Genomic DNA, 13,714 nt, shown 5'->3' with positions numbered 1-13,714 from the left:
AAGTTCAATGCCTTTCACATATGCAAAATATGGGTTATGCAATGCATAATGGGCTCAATACTTGCATATACTACTGTGGCAACCTCTGGCGTGGCGTAAAAACCCGTAAGTTCAATGCCTTCCATATATGCAAAGTATGGGTTATGCAATGCATAATGGGCTCAATACTTGCATATACTACTGTGGCAACCTCTGGCGCGGCGTAAAAACCCGTAAGTTCAATGCCTTCCATATATGCATAGTATGGGTTATGCAATGCATAATGGGCTCAATACTTGCATATACTACTGTGGCAACCTCTGGCGCAGCGTAAAAACCCGTAAGTTCAATGCCTTTCATATATGCAAAATATGGGTTATGCAATGCATAATGGGCTCAGTACTTGCATATACTACTGTGGCAACCTCTGGCGTGGCGTAAAAACCCGTAAGTTCAATGCCTTCCATATATGCATAGTATGGGTTATGCAATGCATAATGGGCTCAATACTTGCATATACTACTGTGGCAACCTCTGGCGTGGCGTAAAAACCTGTAAGTTCAATGCCTTCCATATATGCATAGTATGGGTTATGCAATGCATAATGGGCTCAATACTTGCATATACTACTGTGGCAACCTCTGGCGTGGCGTAAAAACCCGTAAGTTCAATGCCTTCCATATATGCAAAATATGGGTTATGCAATGCATAATGGGCTCAATACTTGCATATACTACGTGGCAAACCTCTGGCGCGGCGTAAAAACCCCGTAAGTTTCAATGCCCTTCCATATATGCAAAATATGGTTATGCAATGCATAATGGGCTCAATTACTTGCATATACTACTGTGGCAACCTTTGGCGCGGCGTAAAAAACGTAAGTTCAATGCCTTCCATATATGCATAGTATGGCTTATGCAATGCATAATGGGCTCAATAACTTGCATATACTACTGTTGCAACCTTCTGGCTCGGTGTAAAAACCCGTAAGTTCAATGCCTTCCATATATGCAAAATATGGGTTATGCAATGCATAATGGGCTCAATACTTGCATATATTACTGTGGCAACCTCTGGCGCAGCGTAAAAACCCGTAACTTTAATGCCTTTCATATATGCAAAATATGGGTTATGCATAGGGTGACTATACGTCCCCCTTTGGGGGGGACAGTCCCTCTTTTGGAACCTTTATCCCCCAAAAAAATTGTAGTCTTGGGGGGACGCCCTAATGTCCCCCTTTCAACCTTTCTTTTTTCATGTAATTACTACAGTTGTCCTTAAATATTAGAGACTAATTTTTGTTTGAAATGTCAGCAATAAATAACGTCTGAATAAAAACAATGTCATTGATAAACCATATTTATCATTTCCTGTTATTGAATATACTAAAAATCAAATCAAGCCAAAAATACGCCAAAGAATGACGTAAGAATTTTTTTCTTTTTAAAATTTAAAGAATAATTTTCTGTTTAAATTTTCAGCAATAATATCTGAATCAAAACACTAATTGATAGACCTTAAAATGTCTGAATAAAAACACTGATTAATAGACTTTCTCATTTATCATCACCTGTAATTGAATATATATATGTATTAAACTTCTGAATTTATAACGACTCAACATAAGTGCAAGTGCGTATGGTCTTACTATATACTTTTGTCCCCCTCTCGCCAGTCAAATAAATGTGCACCCTAGTTATGCAATGCATAATGGGTTGAATACTTGCATATACTACTGCGGCAACCTCTGGCGCGGCGTAAAACCCCCGTATGCCCCAGGGGTGAGATCGCTTGCGATCACTAAAGGCCCATAATTGTATATATTTATGTATGTATATATATAAATGTATATAATGTATATATTATATATAATATACACACATAAATATATGTAAAAAATATATATATATATATATATATATATATATATATATGTATGTATATATATATATATACATACATTCATATATATATATATATATATATATATATATATATATATATATATATATATTATATTATATATATAAATGTATATATATTATATAAATATTACATACATTCATATATTATATATATATATATATATATATATATTATATATATATATATATATATATATAGGCTGACTGTCTGAGCGAGTGTGTGTATGTGAATGTGTACTAAAAGTGGTAGTCTAGCTGTGTATCTACAATATGTAAATGTGTGTGTATATACTTTATGTTATTGTATGTGTTATATCTATATCGTCTCTCATTATATCTATATCTATATATATAATCTACGTTATACCTATCCATTCGGGTCAAAAATTAAAGTAGGCCTGAACACTCAAAACCTAGGTAAAAAATCACGCAATCAATTGCAAGATAGAGGTTAAGAAACAATACTTCTCTATTTAAGGCTCAGTTAAAGACTCTGATTACCTAACCACTCTAGAGTCATTATATATTAAACGTCTTGTTCCCTCATTGAATAGTGGAGTTTCATCTTCTCCGCTTTATCTGGCATAGTCAACATTTTAACTTCTATGCCCAAGTCTAGTCATTCTACCTCCTTCCTTCTCAAAATAACGGTTGGTTTGTGATTAGTATGTTTTTTATTTGTACTTTTTACTTTTTCGTTGTTTACTTGTCAATTTTAGTCCTTCTGTTAATTTTGAAGTTAATTTTAGTCTTGTATTTTTTTACTATATTAAGAATCCTGCTCTTATTTAATGTTAATAAATAAGTGTTTTTTTATCTCAACAGACTGAAGATGCACATTGTATGTGCGAAATGTCTCAAATAAATGTTTCTTCTGATGTGGTTGTCTGTGATTTCCTGAATGGATGTGTTTGATATACTTACATAGACTATAGACTATATATATATATATATATATATATATATATATATATATATATATATATATATACATATATATATATACATATATATATATCATATATATATATATATATACATATATATATATATATACATATATATATATACATATATATATATATACATATATATACATACATACATATATATATATATATGTTATATATATATATGTATATATGTTACAGTAAGAACACGTACTTAGGATTACGCATAATCCCTGAATATTTCAGTGGAATACGTGTAATCTCACCAAGGAATTCTCGTCACGGGGTCAGGTGGATCTCATTGACATGCAAAGCATGCCCAGTGGATCCAACAAGAAATGGATCATGGTTGTACCAGGATCACCTGACGAAGTTTTGCATCCTTCGAGCCTTGACGTCTAAAGAACTGCAGAGGTCGCTTTTCACCTACTGGAACATTTTTCTTCTCTTTGGTGCCCCCATTATTCTCCAAAGCGATAACGGATCCGAGTTCACTTCACAGGTCATTACAGAGCTGAAGGAAGTTTGGCCAAAACTAACACTGGTGCATGGTAAGCCTCGCCATCCCCAAAGTCAGGGGTCGGTTGAGCGCGCAAACGGTGATTACGCGTATTCATATATATATATATATATATATATATATATATATATATATATATATATATATAGTATATATGTATATATATGAATATAATATATGTATATATGATATATATATATATCTATATATATATATATATATATATATATATATATACACAAAGTATATATGTTGAGCAGAAGTCTGGTAAGATTAGTTATGTAGGAAATATCTTAGCTAGGAAATTCTACTAGTAGAGTTTTTAGTAGATAAAGGCGAAAGAGAAGTAGAAGAGAAACGCAAACTAGGTTGTTTGCGATACGACACTCGTAAAACGCAGAAAAGGGACTGAGTGAGACAACAAAATCGATGACACAAACTGTTAGACGTAAATTTTGACCCAGGAGCAGTGAATAACAAGTGGCTGGAAGTAGCTTACGACTGCTCACAGCATACACCATGATTTGTTAGATGTCATTGCCGGAAGTGGTAGGCGTTAAAGTTTACCCAATTATGAAGAATTAGGGTGGTCTTAAAATGAATCCAGAAGAAGAAGAGGCGGAGCCAGAAATCAGATAGTTCAGTTGGAACGATGGAAAGAATCAGTTAACTACTCACTTCTGGATGCATAACTTGTGTCGGTTTAAACTCCGTTTATCTTGTGTCATTAAGACGTGTGATAGGAAAGTGAGATTGTGTTTTACAATAATAATTAAGAACAAAACAAAAAGTGTATAACTTGGCCAGAATTCTAAAGGAAACCGAACTCACATATTTTCTCTACGTGATTTGCCTCCTGAGAGACCAACCAAGAAGATCGAGAATTGGCCAGTATGCAAAAACAGTAGTCCAGAAGAATAGAGAAGTATTAGAAATATATTATATGATAAGTTCTTAATAGAGATAGAAACTCAACGCTGTGTAGATAAAGAGTACCACCATATAACATATAACAAATAATAACCAAAAATAAAAGGGAACGAAGAACTTCGTAACATAAAAATGGTGGTAGCGAATATGGGATTCTAAGTGGAAAAGACCAACGCGTATAGTGACTAAACACACATACACACACCGACACAGTGGAGATGTAAAAGGCGGAGAAAATATAATACCTTCCGACAGACATATTAATTGACATGTCGCTAAAAAGCGGAGAGCATAGTGATTAGCGCTATAACAACGGAACCAACAAACAACAAAATTTCGAAGGCACAAACATTCTACAATTGAAGAAAAGAATTACCGAGTTCAATAACTCGAAGGACGAAGAAAAGGGAAATTCGTCGAAGTGTAATGAACTATATCTCCTAGACTGGGCACCCGCCTAGACTCAACAACTTCGTAACAGAAAAAAGGGCGAACAAAAATTCATCAAGTGGAAGTAACCTACTTCTTTCTCCCAGCGGCGAAATGCGGTGAGAAGTTACGAAGATTAGTGGTTGTCCGTAATGGTGTAGTCGTTGCAGAATTCCGCAATCCCCAAGCCAACTTGACAGTTCATATTAGCGGAAAAACAGGAACTTCAAATTCAGCACAGCAGAGCTTCATAACAAACCATTGACTGAATTCTTCAATCAACATAAAGAGCGCTAACCATCATTACGGCAGAGATAGCGCCCAATTCACCAACAGCGTCAACGGTGGTCACGAAAGAGAATGGCGGTGACGGCAGCGAAAAATTTACAGGGCAGTACGGAAGTGTTTGACGCAACCAGAAACCAAAGAAAGAAGAATAAGTTTGAATTATCCTAATAGATTAACGTCTGATGATGAATTAAAATAGAATTTTCTCACACCACATTGCTTAATGATAATAGTAATGCTTTTCTAAAGATAGTTTTATCATAATCATCTTTTGATACTTTTTTTGCTGTAATTTTGTAAAGGAAAATCATTTTTTTTTCCCCTTGTTGTTGTGTGATCTAGAACTATAAAGATATTTTATCTCAGTTTATGAATGATTCGCAAAGTGCAATGGTGTAAATAAAGAATAACGGCATGTACTAATGTTAATGTTTTTCCAGATTGAAGGAAGAAAACGTTAGATGTAATCATATAAGAAAATTATATAGGCAAGATAGGGTCTACATAGTAGGATAAGACTTCTGCCAACATGAAGATAATGTAAGTACAACAATGGATATATTAAATTGTATCTTAGTCCTGCTGTAGTATTAAATGAATAGAAATCTTAATGAAATTATAACCAGGTTACAACGTAGCAGAACTCCAAACTCGGACCATTATAGTCTACGCCCAACACCCTGACCGACTATCGAGACAGTAATCAGAATAATTTTCCCCCACGACGATCACGTAGCGAGAGTCCGCACAGAGTACCGCTTTCGACAGTAGTGAATATACCCACAACTAGTGTGATTGTTTCTAGCTATAATAACAGTACTAACCAATTACTAGTACCTGGGTATTCTAGAATGGCACAGGCTGCTGTAATAACACAGGCTACTTGCTTTTGCAGTAATGTAGGAAAGGGTCATCCAGAAAAGAATAAATTAGAATCATACTCGGTGTCGCAGTGGATAGCTGACACTGGAAGCGGAATTTCATCTGGTGGAATTACCGATGAGCACAAGAAAATAGATGAAGCTTTACTCTATGTTAGTTCAGAGAAGGGAGACGCTCATCGGACCGTAAATTCATTCAAGTTCAAGGAAACTAAAACTTTTACAGAATTTAAGAGCGTGTTTTGAAATTTGGGAGTCTATCACTCAGCAAGATCGATGGTACAACCTCAGTAAGTTTTTACACCAGAAGTATGATGGTAATAGTATAGCAAACCTCCATACTGATGTAGAAGATGCCATCCACAACTTAACTAATGATTTAAAGAGAACAGGAGTATATATTTTACTGATTTAGTGAGTTTAGGACAATATTAAACTACATTGCCTATGGTACAGTATATGAAGCTATCAGGGAGGATGATAAAAGTTTTTAAGAAACAAGAACCTAATCCCAAGAGTGATAGTGTGGCGGGATCACAAGCTAGAAAAAAAAACAAGTGCAAAATCCCCCCCCCCCCCACCTTAACCTAAACGATCCACCTGCCAAAATCCACCCTCAGTCACACTTTCTTCTTTACACAACAAATACACGCAGGACAATTGACCTACACCTGTACAAAAACAAAACAAAAAAACAAAAACAACACAAAACACACGTACTTACCAACACTCCAGATACTCCCGGCTATCCTGTGCTGTCCCACTGGTTGAGGTCATAGAAATACCAACAACAATACAAAAAATCACACATAACAACAAAACACTACACAACAAAAGACCAATGCACAAACAATTACCAACAACAAAAAACCAACAACACAAAAAGGCAACACAAACACCCACTAACAACTTCAAGAAATCACAACAGCTCCAACAACAACAACCCAACCCTCACAACTCCCACCACACCAAGAAACCACAACAGCACCCAACAACAACCCTCAACCATAACAACTCACAATAACCCAACAAAAAAAAACTCACAAGTACAACAAATCCAACAACACAGCTCTAAATCAATTAACATCAAATTTAAGAATAACCAACAATAAAATCAACAACACACAACTCAAACGAATTTCACCGCCTTCACTAGATCGCTGCCGATACCACCGACTATCACCAGTTCTGACTTAAGACTGACTCAAAAACACTCAAAACACAGAACTCTAACAATCAACAGGACCAGCAAACAGCCCAGAACCTACCAACAACCAATTCAGCCATTAACCATCCTTACAGCAAATACACCCTCTCTCTATCTCTCTCTCTCTCACACACACACACACACAGACGTTGTCAAATGGAACTTCATAACTCCTCCATATTTCCTCCCCTGTTACATTTGACAACGCTCCTCCCTTTCCACACACCCACACTAAATAGCCCTTCCGCAACCACACACAGATGCTCAGATGCAGGTCCCCTGGATCTTGTTTGAGGGCCCTCATACACACTCTCAGTTACACCGCCATCAACTTCTCCCAGATCACTTCCAGTCAGACTACCATCATTATCTCCCTCACTACTATCCCCCCAAATCCCATTCACTATCTCATCTACCCCCACTAACTCTTGTCCGAATATCTCTCGTAACTCTGCCGCCAAATCACTTTCCTCATTTACACTCCTGCCAAACTCCCGAAGAGACTCATTCATACTGCCAACTACATCCTTACTACCCGATTCCCTTCCTGGTGAAAACTTCACTAAACCCTGACAATTCAACAAACACACGCTATATGTATCATTACTTCCCCCAAAGGCATCTGTATTACACTGTGTAGCCTTATCCACCATTTTTTATCCCTAACACTAACCCTCTATCATGCAGCTTACGTTTCTCCCTTTCATTCCCTTTCCTTACCTTTTTCCACTTCCTTCCATACTCAACCAACACCAACTGCCGATCTTCCGGACCCATTTGCTCACTGACACTCGGCTCACATTTATTCACTTTCAACCACCCACTCATCACATTCTCCTGAACATACTGCCGCACACTAGAGGACCCACCCAACTGAATCCCCTTTTCACCTAGTTTCCCGAACTCCCAGCCTGACTCATCCTCTTTCGCCTACACACACTCGCCACGTGACCTTCCATTCCACATTCAACACATTTCGCACGCTGTTCTTTACACATCCGAGCATAATGCCCGTTCTTCCCGCGCAGTTGCCGCAAAACTATGTTCATACGGGTACCCCGACATCCACTAGCTATATGCCCTACCTGTCCACACCTATAACATTTAATATCCCTATCTTTCTTACACTCACTCACCAAATGCCCTGTTTGCCCACACCCAAAGCACGCTCCTAACGCCCAACGACATTCATTCTTCCTGTGTCCCTTGCTTACCACTCTATAACACTGATCTCGCTCACGACTAACTGACCGTACTCTTCCAACACTCGCACTCCTATCTCTTTTAGGGCTTACTATACTCACATTACTTGCCCTAACACTCCTATCTACCACTCGCTCTGCCATTCGCCTTGGCCCTTCCAAAACTGCCTCCCTATAGCTTTTAAACTCCGGTACAACCTCAGCTACTTCAGTCCTAACACTAACACTTCTACTCTCTTTCATACACCTATCTAACTCGTAATCCTCTACTATTTCTAAAATGTCGTTCCAGGTTAACCTTTCATTCGTCCATCGCATTTTCTCCTTAAGTTTTAATTTACAAACTCATATACATTCTCTGGTACAGTCGCCAACAACTTTCGCATTAACTCCTTACACTCATTTATCCCTTCGTCCCCAAACTTTTTCCTGGCTAATGTTTCTAACCTACATACATCGAGAACGACTCACAAACATTCATTCTTGCCTCCTCAAAATCTTGCTTCCTCCTATATCTAACGGTACTCTTTATCCTCTTTGCCTGCTCTACAATCCTAGCTTTTACACTCTCATACGGCACATTCCCTACACTCATAATTACCCTATACATATTCAACAAAAATCCCGTCAAAAAGTTACCTAACTCTTGTTAGAGAAAGAAGGGAAGGTGTGAGGAATTCCTCTCACAACGATTTTATTTTCTAATGCTTTTGTGTATTCACTTGTTTCCATGCTATTTTTCTTTAATTATAGTTATTAGTCTGTCTCGTAAGACATTATTAATTGATTTTCACTGCGTATTGCCGTGTCAGGTAATCGACAGACAGGAACTATGTTACTGTATTTGTATTCATGTGAAAACCAAATATATTCGCATGCCCATATACTTTGTAAAGATATGTACGTCTACATTGCATGACATAATAAGGGTGAAAGGACCACATCTATTCGAGAATGACACTCTTAACATTATTTTATCTGATTTTGCTATGTTCTAATGCGTAGTATCTGTGGTGCGCTTAGCACTGAAAAGATGGTTTTACACAAAGACGAAGTCTTTTGACATAAACGTCAGTAGACGTTTTAGCAACGAAGTATAATTACTGTTTTAGGTATGATAATTAATTTCTCCGTATATATATGAAATTGCTCTTGGTGAATGTATTGCGCATATTACGTATGGTAAGAGTTGGTGTTATTGGGCCTTGTTTGTGCCTCTCGGCAGAGAAGCCATTAGGAGAGGTTAAAAGATCGGGAGGGGAAAGGAAGGGTGGCAGTTCGCCCCTCTAGGGGTGTGTATGCTTATGTGCGCAGTACACTGTATGGGCATGATACCGCCCAAAATTGTATTGACACACACCACCAATTAATTCACTACATTTAATAAATATGTTGAAGTTGCACACTATTATAATTGGAATTTATTTTTGACAATGAACTTGATAATTATTGTAAAGTTTTTTATGTTCATGAAAACCTTGTAAGTCAGTTCTGCATTCGTGGTAATTGTATAACTTGTCTCTTTTCCCCAACAAAACCCGAATGCAGGACGGAACGAACATCGGAACAGCTTTTTGGCTCAACTTTTGAGGTGACCTGTTATCTAGTGTTGTGTGTGGATTTAGAAAGGGCGATTGCCCTGATTCTTTGAATTTTGTCGTAATTTGTTTCATTTGAGTGCCATTGACTTACAATTCCCCTTAAGTGATTAATTTCATTTGTCACTTATATGTTATTACTCTTTGATATGTTCAACTTTTAGTTATTAAATTAATTTTAACTTTACATTTATCAAATGCGTTTCAATATCCTTCGATTTTATTTCATTTTTCCTGTTTCAGTTTTGTGGATGGTGCATATAAATTGATCTGATAAACCTTTATTGTGTTCATACTTTAAGGTTATGCAAATAACTTTTAGAAACGAGATAACACCGCGGTCCTCTGAGGTCTGAAAATCAACCCGTGAGTACTCGCAACATTTAGAGAGAGAGAGAGGCGCGTACCTCTCGTCGTATCTCGTGTAGCGATTTATAATCCGACTTCATGTCTACAAGGACTACTCAGTAAGTGAAAGTACTTAATTGTGGTACTATTCATTAATGATATTGGTGTGTCATCCTCGTTAATAATGAATTGGGTTGACAGATATCTCCCCGTAATTTAGAAACCGCAAAGGGAGTTTTGTAGAGTTGTTACGTAAGGTTTTTAGCGGTTTTTGACAGAACCACAGAATATAACAAGACAAAGTTAAGTAGAGAGAAAGAGAGAGAGAGATATATATAACTTAAGTTCTTTTCTAGATTATGGTGTGAAGAAGCCTAGTGTTCTTACTTCCTAGCATCAGGTCAGTTGCAAAATATCAGTTATTATCAATTTTACTATATTTCTTTCCTAAGGATATTTTCATCCTTGTTTTCAAGATGCATTGTAATAGAAAATAACTTAACTCAGTTTCTGTGTTTCAAGAAGCAAAGTAGTTTTCTAGTGCCGATGTAGTTATAGCTAATTCTGTGTAAAAGAGTTAATATGTTATTGTAGGAATTTAACTTTTCTCTCCTGTGAAGTCAACTGCCGTGGTCCTTGCCGTTCCCTGACCATTTCCTGTCTTAGGGTGGGTTAGGAACCACTAGCTTTTACCTTTGCATTGGCTAGTAAGTTGCCTAGTATATGGCCATTCGTAGGCTGCAACTTTATTATCTTAATCTGTTTTCCTTCCTTTCTTGGAATGAAGTGCGTTTTGTAATTCCCTTTATTTCAAAATAACAAAATAAAAGTAATGATATTTACAAAGCCTTCTATATTCAAAATTTGAGGCTTATTTCAGTTTGACTAAATGTTAAACTAAAAACCATCACATTTTCCTGACAATCTGGCAGATAACTTTGAACCAATACCACATTTTTATTTTCATTTAATTTTGCGATACTATAAATAATACTTTTCACTTTAAACCTTTGAAATATGCATGATCTTCCAAATCATTAGCATTAACTGGTAATCAAGTAAAAGGAACATAACTAAAAACACGTGAGCTAGTGTCAATATTTTATCATTATTATTAGTATGATAATGTACAATGAGTAGGATGTCCAACCTCCATCTGCATCTGTGACCTCACACAGACGATCAGGTATGGAATCTACAGTTTATAAATTATGTAACAGAAGTGTGGGTTATGTATTTGATTTCCCTGGAACGCGTTTAAAGCCCCGTCCACACGGTCGAACTTTGCCCGACAGACTTTGTTCGATGTGACGTCAGAAGCGGGAAAAGTCAGAAACTTATCCTCAGTTTCTTCGCTTCTGACGTCACATGGAACAAAGTCTGTCGGGCAAAGTTCGACCGTGTGGACGGGGCTTCACGCAGATTTTTTTTTTTTTTTATCAAGTACGCTTCTGCTATACATTTTTTAAATCTTACATGTCATGTCGTTTTCATTGTTGTATTCATTATTTGACGACATTATTGACTCTGTAATTGCTTTTAAATTGCAACAGTTTCTTCGTTACACATCTTTGAGAGGCACAGTATTTAATTGTTGTCATTATCATCCATATTAAACAGTATTATTTTCATTTGTGTTCTAAGGATGCGTTCACACAAAATGCGTCGCCTTATATAGAAATGAGGTTGTTAGGATTTTCTACTTTATTTCTATATTGGATTTCAATTTACGAATCAAGTTATGCTCTAATAAAATTTTACTCCTTTTATCTGATTTTCACTTTTATATAGGACATTTAGTATAATTACATTCGTTTTACCTTTTCTTTGTATGCATATGATATGATGTTTAAAATCTTAAAACTTACCTATAGGTTTTGAAAATCATTATGGTTGAGTAGTTGATTATTATTTATAATTATATTATTTCTCTTGATGTCTCGGTTAATTCATTTAGAATTATATCTGTTAGTTATTTTGTTAAATTCAATAAAAATAAAACGTAGCTTAGAAAAATGGTCATCTTTTCCTCAGTTCCAATTGCCCGCCTGTAGTTAGTATTGTTTTTCTTGTAGACAAAAAGGTAAATAAAGGAAAATCCCTAAATATATTTTAATAGATAAGACGATAAGAGACCAAACAAAAAAGATAAGATCCCGAGAGAGAGAGAGAGAGAGAGAGAGAGAGAGAGAATTGCAGCAATTTATAACACCTAGAAATAAGACGATTAAAAATCTTTCAGAATGTTTCCTTCTATGTTTTGATAAATCGAAATATCTCTTGTGAAATAATGAAAATCAAGGAAAAAGCGAGAGATATAGAGGAGAGTATATTGTGGCGGGATCACAAGCTAGAAAAACAAGTTGCAAAACCCTCCCCACATTAACCTAATCACTCCTGCTACCCAACCCACCTCAGTCACACTTTCTACTTTACACTTCAGAATACAGCAGGACAGTTGACCTAACAGCTACACAAAAACAAAACAAAACACACGTACTTACCAACATTCCAGTTACTCCGGGGCTATCCTGTGCTGTCCGCTGGTCGAGGACACAACAACAACCAAGAACAACTGCCAAGGACCACAACTATACAACAACAACCAAGGAACACAACCACAAAACAACTCAAAAACACAACAAAAGACCACTGCACAACAACCACCAAAGAACACAACCACCAAACAGGGCATGTAGTACGGTACGGTTCGGTACGATATTACGTACGGTACGGTTTTTTGGGGGACGTAAGTACGGTTCGATATTACGGTACGATATTTTCCTTCGAGTTCGGTACGGTACGAAAGTACGATTTTTTTTTCGTACTTAATCGTACCATTTCCGTACCAAATTCAGATAGGTGTCGCAAGCAGCCAAGCCCCCGCCGGCCGCCGCCCAACCGCCCAGAGTCACACTCCTGGTTGATTAGTCACCGCCCAAGTCAACCAGGTGTGTGACCATAAAGGATTAACAGAGTTCTTCTCACTGGGGTGTTAATTAAAGCATATCCCAGTGGGGTTGCCCCGTCAGCCGTCACAGCAAGGCTGGGTAGGGAAAAACGGCAAGATTTTCGGCTTAGGAACCCTGCTTTCCTATCTGCTGTGTATCTTTACAGAAGATATAATGTTCTCCTCACCGAAGAAGAGAAGGAACTTATACTCTAGCTACAAAAGGTTGAGACTTTCCTACAATTAGCGGCGTTGACACGTTTCCCATCTTGCCAAAGGAGGTATTTAATCCTAATCCAAAAAGGTACAATTTCTGGATTAACCTCCTCCAGGTTAAGGTTAATCCTGAGAGTGGACATATACAGGCGTACTGTGACTTCGATGTATAAGTAATATATAATGCCATGTGTATGTATGCTTACGTTTAACATACATATATAAAAGGTATATACTATATGTACATATATACACGCATCCAAAATGTAATTAGGATTTTTATTATATAAT

Source organism: Macrobrachium nipponense, chromosome 27, assembly GCF_015104395.2.
Source record: "Macrobrachium nipponense isolate FS-2020 chromosome 27, ASM1510439v2, whole genome shotgun sequence".
Taxonomy (NCBI): domain Eukaryota; kingdom Metazoa; phylum Arthropoda; class Malacostraca; order Decapoda; family Palaemonidae; genus Macrobrachium; species Macrobrachium nipponense.
This window is presented reverse-complemented; position numbering follows the sequence as displayed.